The sequence below is a fragment of the Nuphar pumila genome, chromosome 2 (genome assembly GCF_984573655.1).
Source record: "Nuphar pumila chromosome 2, dmNupPumi1.hap1.1, whole genome shotgun sequence".
Classification (NCBI taxonomy): Eukaryota; Viridiplantae; Streptophyta; class Magnoliopsida; order Nymphaeales; family Nymphaeaceae; genus Nuphar; species Nuphar pumila.
Genome location: NC_143250.1, coordinates 36,572,221 through 36,581,599, shown reverse-complemented (window position 1 = coordinate 36,581,599; position 9,379 = coordinate 36,572,221).

Genomic DNA, 9,379 nt, shown 5'->3' with positions numbered 1-9,379 from the left:
TCAGAGGGGAAAGGGATTCGCGTGATATGCCAAATCATCACTAATCCGAGTTTTGACATCTTCACCATCTATCCTGCATCCATCTTCACCATCAATTACGCTCTATGACATCATCATCAATGATCCTGGTGGTTGCCATACGTTGATCCCCATGATATGGGCAGTGCCGATGAGTGAACACCACCAAGTAATGATTCGGCATATATCAACTGACCTTTTTTTCCCTTGGGCCATTTAATAAACTCTCTCCCCCCTCAAGCAAACTTATCTCCCTTGTGATATTCCTTTCCCTAACAGAGTTCCTACCTTCTTTGTAATAAATTACTACTCACCTTTCATGGTTCGTCCTTCTCATTAAACCTCTACGCAAATAAATAGAACAAATAGCTAACATGTCGGATTCACTACAAGAAATCAGATCTTTATTGTAGTGCCAACAGTAAAAGTGTTACTAGTAATACATTTATTGACGCCAAAGCATAGAGACAAAAAAGGTATTTTTACTGTCGCTAAAATAGTGATAAAAAAAAAGAAATTTCTGAGACTATTTTAGCACCAGAAAATTATTTTTATTGGTGCTACATTAGTGCTAGTAAAATAATTTTTACTGGTACACTAAAAAAGTGCTCCATTAAAAGTGGATAATAGAAAAAAAACTATACTATAATATAGTAGTATAATTCAGAGCTCAAATTTATCAAAAACTTAAAAAATCATAAATTATATTTTTAAAAAAATCACCTAAAAATATAAAACCCTTAAAATCAAAAACTTAAAAATTTATAAATTATACTTGAAAAAACAATACCCTAAAAATGCAAAACCCTTAAAATTAAAAAATCATAAATCATACTTAAAATGCAAAACCCCTAAAATCTAAATCATACATGAGAAAAAAACTGAATTTAACATGATTTCACTCAATAAATTACAAAATTAGCAATTAAAATATAAAATGCCTAAAAATTTTGATTTATCATGTTTTCACTCAAAAAATTATAAAAATATAAATTAAAATGAATAATTCTTAAAATCTAAATCATACTTGGAAAAATTCAGATTTAACATGCATTCACTCAATAAATAACAAAAATATGAATCAAAATACAAAACCCTTAAAATCTAAATCATACATGAGAAAAAAAATCAGATTTAGCATGCATTCTGAGAGAGTGCAGCGATGGTGGCCGGTGAACACAAAGAATGAATGAGACAGAGAGGGTGGTAATGGTCGCTAGTGAACACAAAGAGCCCGCATGAAACTCATTTTTTTTTAAATCTATGTCTTTTTATTGGCTCACTTTATTTATATACAAGAAACAACCCTTTTTTACCGACGCTAAGCACCTATGAAAGCGAAAATTTTTAGTATGAGATAGAGAAAGAGCCTGCCAAAGAGTGAAAATGATTTTTTTTTAAATGTTGAATTATTAGCGCACTTTTTATGTGTGCCAAAAAAAGTTTATTATATTGGTGCAATACAATTAGCAACCATATAACTCACTTTTTCACTAGTGTTAAGTAAAATAGCGTCAGTAAAAATGCTTTTTTACTAGCACGCAAGGGGGGGACGTGCCCATAAAAGAGGTTTTTTTTTTTAATGATTCTAGTAAGAGTGGTTAAGTGATTACAAGTGGGGGAGTGGCCTTCCATGGGGGACCTCCTGGCACAAGTGATCATTCTAGATAAAACTTAAAAGACTATCAAATGAAAGGAAGGAAGGATACAAGGTTCAAGACTTTGTTAGAGGTAGAAGAAAACAAGAAGATCGAGAATAGTGAATATCATTCTTTCCATAAGATAAAGTTTGAAGAGAGGAAGAAGGGGATACATGGACTCTTATTGCATGGTTGGTAGCGAGGACCATAAGAAGCAAATCAATTTTGACTTCATTTTTTAGAACCTCAGGTGGCTCTAGCCATGGATTCATGATCTTGAAATTTGTCGCAAGAATGGACTTTTCATGATTAAAGTGAGGAAAGAGGAAGATATGTGATTGATTATATGTAGAAAAGCATAGAAATTAGCAGAGAGAATCATGATTGCTAATAGATGGCATCTAGGAATGGAGTGGAAGTTAGAAATTGTATTGACAGTGCCATTATGGATGTTACCTAATTTAAAAAAATATGATGCAAATCGAAAAACTTGATTCACGTAAAAACAATTAAGTTATGCTACTCCTACATGGATTATACTACGAAAGCATAAGCAATGGAAAATCAAGAAAATTAATGCATAAATTCAAGAAAAATAATAATAACTAAATTCATCTAATTCATCAACTCTCTTTGAGAAACCCCTATAACGAGTATTTATAGGAAAACAAGAGAAAATCTATTTTGAACCTAGGATGGATCCATTACATGATAAAAATATTCAAATCCAAATAAGCAAACTCAAATCAATCTAAACTAAATTAAATCTAAATGAATCTCTTATAGAACCTGATTGTAGCTGCTCTATTCATGCATTATTCTCCCAATGTTGGAGAAGACTTGTCCTCAAGTCTGGATCTCGCTTGCATTTTTTCCAATTTAGTTTCACCTTGTGGGTTAGGGATCCACAAGGACCACAATATGGAAATAGAACCAAATAAGATTCACTCTAATATGTACATGGAAACTTGAAACATTGTTCTCGAACCATTCATAGTCATGAATTGCATCTTTTTGTTGTTCTGGAATAAGTGAATCAAATATACTTAGTAGCAGTTTGATCCTATGTGAAGAAGTCTATAAGGAGATAGCCTGGATCTCTTGCTTTATCATCCCGTGCTCCACATGTTGCTAATGATGCACTCTATACAAGCTTAGGTTTTAGGGCAGATTTGGTTTAGGTGAGGTAGGTACGAGCAAAACTTGGATTTGGATAGGAGGTAATGCATGAAATAATTTTTTTAGGATTAGATCAAATAAACTTAGATTTAATTTCAGGATAAGGTTTTTAGATATGGAGATATGAGGGTCCAAAATGGTTTTAAGAAGATCTAACAAACTATATTTGGATTAATCGTATGATTTTGGATCCAAATCTTCTTTAATTGGATCTATGATTGAGATGGTTCTTTGAAAGAGGTTTTAGAGAAGGCTTCTTGAAACTGGACTTTACATGAATCTCTCCTATTTGGCTATGGGTATGGTTCAGATTTTGATACCCACCCTCCACCACCCATGTTAAAAGGGGACCAGTTGAGCCATCAGTTTTCAGTCAGGGGTGTCGCCGACTTGGGGTGGTTGGTGGCCACCCTCCGATGATATCCCGATCGACTTGCACCTCATTGACAGTGGTCGAATGAGAGCATTTTGGGATGGTTGGCGGGGCCATCATTTGCTGGTCAAGAGTGCCACCATTTTGGGATGGTTGGCGGCCACTCTCTGGTGAACTCCCGGCTGGCCTTCACCCCGCTGATGGCTGGATTAAGAATGTTAGAAGAAGAGGTGGAGGAAGGTGTTTGGGTGGGGTTTTGCCATCCTCCATCGATGGGGTGTTTTTGACTAGCCGATGGGGATCATGCCAACATGATTTAACTGGTGACAATGTGCAGATAAGAAAAATAAGACAATGGTGGTGATGGTGGCTGCAACAGGTTGTAGTAGGTGAGCAATAGGTCTGAAAATAAGATGGTGTGGGTGATGATAGGTAAGAAGAAGGAAAAGTGGATGGTGGAGAAGACAATGATGGATGGCTTGGGACCTCCGTTTGGTTGGCCGGCCATGGTCAATATCACCAGTTTGATAAATCGAATGGGGAGCTATAAACCACCTCATGTGTAGAATGATCATATCTTGTATATGAAAGCATGTTTCTGACATGTATCCAATGCTACTCCCGAGGTTGAACGTTAGGTGCATCTTGAATTCGTTGGTATCCTCTTTTAAATAAAAGGATGATCCCTCACTCTAATACCACTTTGATGCAAATAAAAAATCTTGATTCACAAAAAAATGATTAAGTTATGCTACTTTTACACGGATTTCACTACAAAAGCAGAAGAAATGGAAAATTAAAAAAAAATTAATGCATAAATTCAAGAAAAATAATAATAGCTCAATTCATTCAATTTATAAACTCTATTTAACAAACCCCTATAACGAGTATTTATAGGAAAACAAGAGAAACCCTATATCTATTTTAGACTCAAGATGAATTCATTCCATGATAAAATATCCAAACCCAAATAAACAAACTCTAATAAGTCTAAACTAAACAGGATCCAAATGAATCTCTTATGGACCCTAATTGTAGTTGCTTAGCTAAGTTACCACAAATATAGAGTAATTAATGTGAAACTAAAGGAGAATGACAAATCTTTGGTTGTTAAGGAGAGGCAAAATATTATCACTAAGTTGGAAAATAATTCTGAAGAGTTGGAAAGGGTAAATCCTAATGAAATCTCCAGTAAAGAAATTGTCATCTATGGTATGGAACCTCTAAGATGTAAACGGATATGGAGAGACTAGCAAGAAGCTCTGAAATGGCCACCTAGTAAAAACAACTCGAGGAAGAAAAAGATGAAACAAGTATCGACTGTTATGAAAATCATTGTAGCCATTGAAGTTAACCATCAGATTAGAAACTCATTGAGCCTAAAATTACCTAGTAAAGAGCTGATAATGCTGCTAAGTCGGTTATATTTAAAGGAGACAAAGAAGGCAAAATGTTCCCATGTTCTGGGAGGAGAGCATGACTCAAAAAAATATTAGCAAAAGCTCCATGAAGAGGAATTATAAATTCTTAAATAAAGCAAGCTCATCCTAAAAATCAAAATGAATGTTTTAGCTTGGATTATCAAAGGATTAGGTTGAAAGTGGGAGAGGAAGGAGATCAACAGAGTTATTAGAAAAGCTCAAGCAGAGGTTAGCTTCCTACTTGAAACCAAAATATTGCTCAGTGCTTTCACAAAAGTCCACTTAGCATTTTCGAATTTCAAAATGATGGGTAGCTTTAATCAGTCCTCACTTAATAGAATATCGGTGTTGTGGATCCCTGCAAACTGAGTGTGGAAGTCATATACATGTCAGATCAAATAATATATTAATTAAGGTTGAGAAAAATGGTGGTGTTTATTGTTTTGGTTATTTACAGGAGGAACTACTATGTATCAAGGAGGGAGTTATGGTAGGCGCTTAGGGTTCATGAGACCAATCTTCTTAGAGCTTTAAATGAATTAAAGAATTGGGGTGGGTGTTGATAAGCTGGCCATGCAGGAATTTAATAAAAGTGCTTGAAAGTTGTAACCTCACGGATATCGAATTTGTGGACGTGCGGTTCGTATGACCTAACAATCAAGAGGGATTTTTATTCAAAGCTAGCAAAATAGACAATATTTTTGTGAACCCACTTTGGATCAATAAATATCCCAGATCATGGCTCAAGATTCATCCTAAAAGTGTGTCCGATAATGATGCAGGAGCAGAGCAGCTATAATATGGGTCCATAAGAGATCCAATTGGATATAGTTAGTATTTAGAATTTGGATTTCTATTTTGGGTTTGCTTTTATATTCGGATCTTTTCCAAGATCCATTGTAAGGTTAGGGTTTTATTTTTTTATAAATACTTGTTACGTGGGAGAGAGAGTTGATGAATAAAAACTATTGTTTTTCTTGAATTTTATGTAATTTCTAGTTTTTTCTTGCTTTTCTTGATTTTTTTGTATAGAAGTAGTGTAGCATAATTTTTTTGTATAAAATTAGCATAGCATAATTTTTTTGTAAATCGGTTTCTCCCGGTTTACATAAGTTGGTCTGATGTAGGAGCGGAGCAACTATAATCTAGGTCTATAAGAGATCCAATTGGGTGCGTAGTTAGTATTTAGGGTTTGAATTTTTGTTTTAGGTTTGTTTTTGTATTTGGATCTTATCCAAGATTTGTCGTAGTGTTAGGTTCTATAAATACTTGTTAGAGATTAGAGAAGGAGAGAGTTGATGAATGATTTTTTTTGTTTTTTAAGTTTTGTGCAATTTCTAGTTCTCGATTTTTGTACATAGGCATGGCTTAGCATAATTTTCTCATAAAGTAGGCCTTCCCGGTTTACATCTATTGGTATCGAAGAAAGGTTTTTAAACTTGATCCCATTTGAGGGGCCATATCTTGTTGGTTTCAATATGTGTTAGACGTTAACCCAAAATCCGACATTGGATACATGTTGACTAACATGGCATCATTGACGAAAATTATGCTTCGCCTAAGCAATGATATTGCGTCGATAAACAGGAAGATGAACGAGGTACAAGATGACCGAAGGACAATGCATCATCGACTTGAGGAGATGGAATGACGACTTGAGGGTGTTGAGCGATGATTACAACCAACGGAAGATGAGAACCACCCAAAAGAGATCGATGGTGCGGCATCCACGCTCATTAGTCTGCAGTCAGTGTGCAACAAGGAGGGAGTTTCGGTGGACAGTGACATCGTGTCATCAATTTACCCACCGTAAGTGCAAACCCATCACCCTTTGTGGTGCAAGAAACCAGAAGAAGGGGGTCTCAACCCTACCTCCCCTTGTGTCTTCCACTACCACCATCTATAACTCTCCCACACGTCCCTGTCGCCCCCGACAGAAGCCTCCACCTCACTGTTGATGGGGAGGAGCCACCGACCCTACTGGAGTGGTAGGTGGTGGACCACGGTTCACCTCCCCACCCATTTTAAGAGGGATGGACGGGGACAACGTCGTCACCCCCAGCGTCCGGCTGGCAGGTTTCTCCTGGACGAGCTGGCTGGCAGGGGAAACCACTGCTTGAAGGGCCCATTTTACCGATGGTGGTGGACAACAGCCATTGAGATAGGCGGTTTCCTGAAATGGGAAGGGCTTCCCGTGAAGGATCCAGCTGAACTGGTTCTCATAACTGGTTTGGAGCAGGTACTGGTATCCAACCCGGTTTGCTTCTATAAGACCAGTTGTGAGTGTTGTGGGTCCGGATTCTGGCATGTTTCCACCGATTTCAACCCACATCACACCGATTTTGGGTCCTGTGGGACTAGTTCAAGGGGTCATGCCTCTGCATTGGGTCCAGTCCATTGATTTTGGTCTGAATTGTCTGATCCAAGTCCAAACTGAACCTAATCGGACTCGAACAGAGCTCCAGCTTCAACCCGGACTGGGTCAAGACCAGACTCATACATATTTTGGATCTAGATTAGGGTTAAACCAGACCTATCCCTATCAAACTCTCCAACCCATTCTGTGTCTGGCAAATGAATATATTCTTGATCTAGTCATGATCCAATTAGATCCTTACCAAACCTACCATCCCAGCCAGCCAAACCTGAATCCAACCCATGAACTAAACCCCACCCAAACCCAAAACCAATATGTCCAACACCAAACCTACCCACAACCAACCTACATTGAAAACCTACCCAAGACCTATCCAAGCATACTTTGATCCATTTCAGGTATATTCGAATCCAATTGATTCTAAAAGGATCCAAGTGCCCCTTAAGTTAGACTTTTCTAGTTTGGTTCATGTTCCAAGTGAAGACCCATTTATTTCCATGCTACATCCACTATCAAGGGATCAAATCATCATTTTTCACTTGCTTGGGCATTCTTTGGACTCGGTTTTATCAACACTAATGGATATGCATATCTTAAAAGTTACAACAATTTGTTGTTTCCTTCCAATCAAGTGGAACTGAAAGAAGTGAAAGCGGACGAGACACAAGGCCGAATCTTTTTTTTCAACCCGGAGAGAATGATGCAGGAGCAGAGCAGCTACAATCTAGGCCCATAAGAGATTCAATTGGATCTGTAGTTAGTATTTAGGATTTGAATTTTTGTTTTGGGTTTGCATTTATATTTGGATCTTATCCAAGATTCGTCGTAGGGTTAAGGTTTTATTTTTCTATAAATACTTGTTATGTTGGAGGGATTAGAAAGAGAGAGAGGGAGTTGATGAATGAAAATTATTGTTTTTCTTGAGTTTTATGTAATTTTTTAGTTTTTTCTTGTTTTTTTAGATTTTCATGCATAGGAGTATTGTAGTGTAATTTTCTCATAAATCAAGCCATCCAGGTTGACGTCAGATCATAATGCTTTATTAGCTGGTGTTGAAAGATTTAACAGAAATATTAAAGTCCCATTTAGACTATTTAAATGTGGACTAGGAAGTAGTCTTATAGAAGAATTATTAAAGAGGTTTGGAGCAGGCGGGTAAATGGTTGCCCTCTGTTTAGGCTCTAGGGTATGATCAAAGCTGGAGGAATAATAAGTTATTAAGTTTTAGTAAGTGACAATTTAGTTCATTACAAAACTATAAATAAGGCATGATTTAGATGTTGATTACATGTATGCAGCTCAAATTAGGACTTGCAATGTGTTTGCCTTACATAGAAGAAGGATCCATAGTTCCATGAATTTTGGAGGTTCCGATTGAAACAAAAGCCAACTTTCCAAACATGGGCTGTGTGGGACCTAAGAAATGTTACTAGGTTAATCGAATTTGGATCTGATAAAAGTTTTTTCCCATTATCCCAATACAATCCAACTATGTCAGATATGATGATTTTGGATCAAATGCCTACATCCAACCCATTTGCATCCCTATAATGATCACGACATTGTTTATGGATTATCATCTTATCCAAGAAGGCTTTTTAATGTATCGGCTCACCACAGTTAAAATGATTGAAATGAAAAAAACAAACATTAAATACTGAATACATCATTTCAAAGATTTCACATTCAAAAGGAAAGCTAAAAAATGACATAAAAAATGAGTTGCAATACATACAGGTCTAATTCAGTTTTGATTTTACAAGATGGGGTCAAAAGACAGACCTGTATATGAGATTTTTCCTTGAAAAATAAGTTAGGAAACAGGAACAATGAAATTTAGGTTTAAGAATAATCCTTGTGTATGACCCTAGAATGTGATGTTCTACACCCTAAATAAATTAATCTACACACATATAACTAAACAAGGGAGATTATGTGTATCATTTATCCTGGGATTCTGAGTGTTTCCCCTTAACTTAATCTTGAAGATTCTGTGTGTCAAATCTTTGGTCTACCTTGATGTGAGAGATAGGTATACCATTATCTTGAGTTTTGGAGATTTTGTGTACCATCTAAACTTAAGATCCTTGCCTCGGTGTGAGAGAAGGGTATGGCATTATCGGATCCTTGCCTTGGTGTGGGAAAAGGGTATGAAAGAATATATGCTTCTTTGGAGAGGGTAGATGGTACAAACTCCGAGGGGCAATTACTGTTGTGATGAACATTATGCCTCACCCAGTCCCCAGTCCCCAGTCCTTGGAGTTAGGGGCCAGAACTACTATTGGTAGCTCCATTTCTTCTACAGAGACTTCGAGATGCCTCTCATTATGGTTAAGCCTTTGGGGATAGATCTCTCGATCAGTGATCGTCC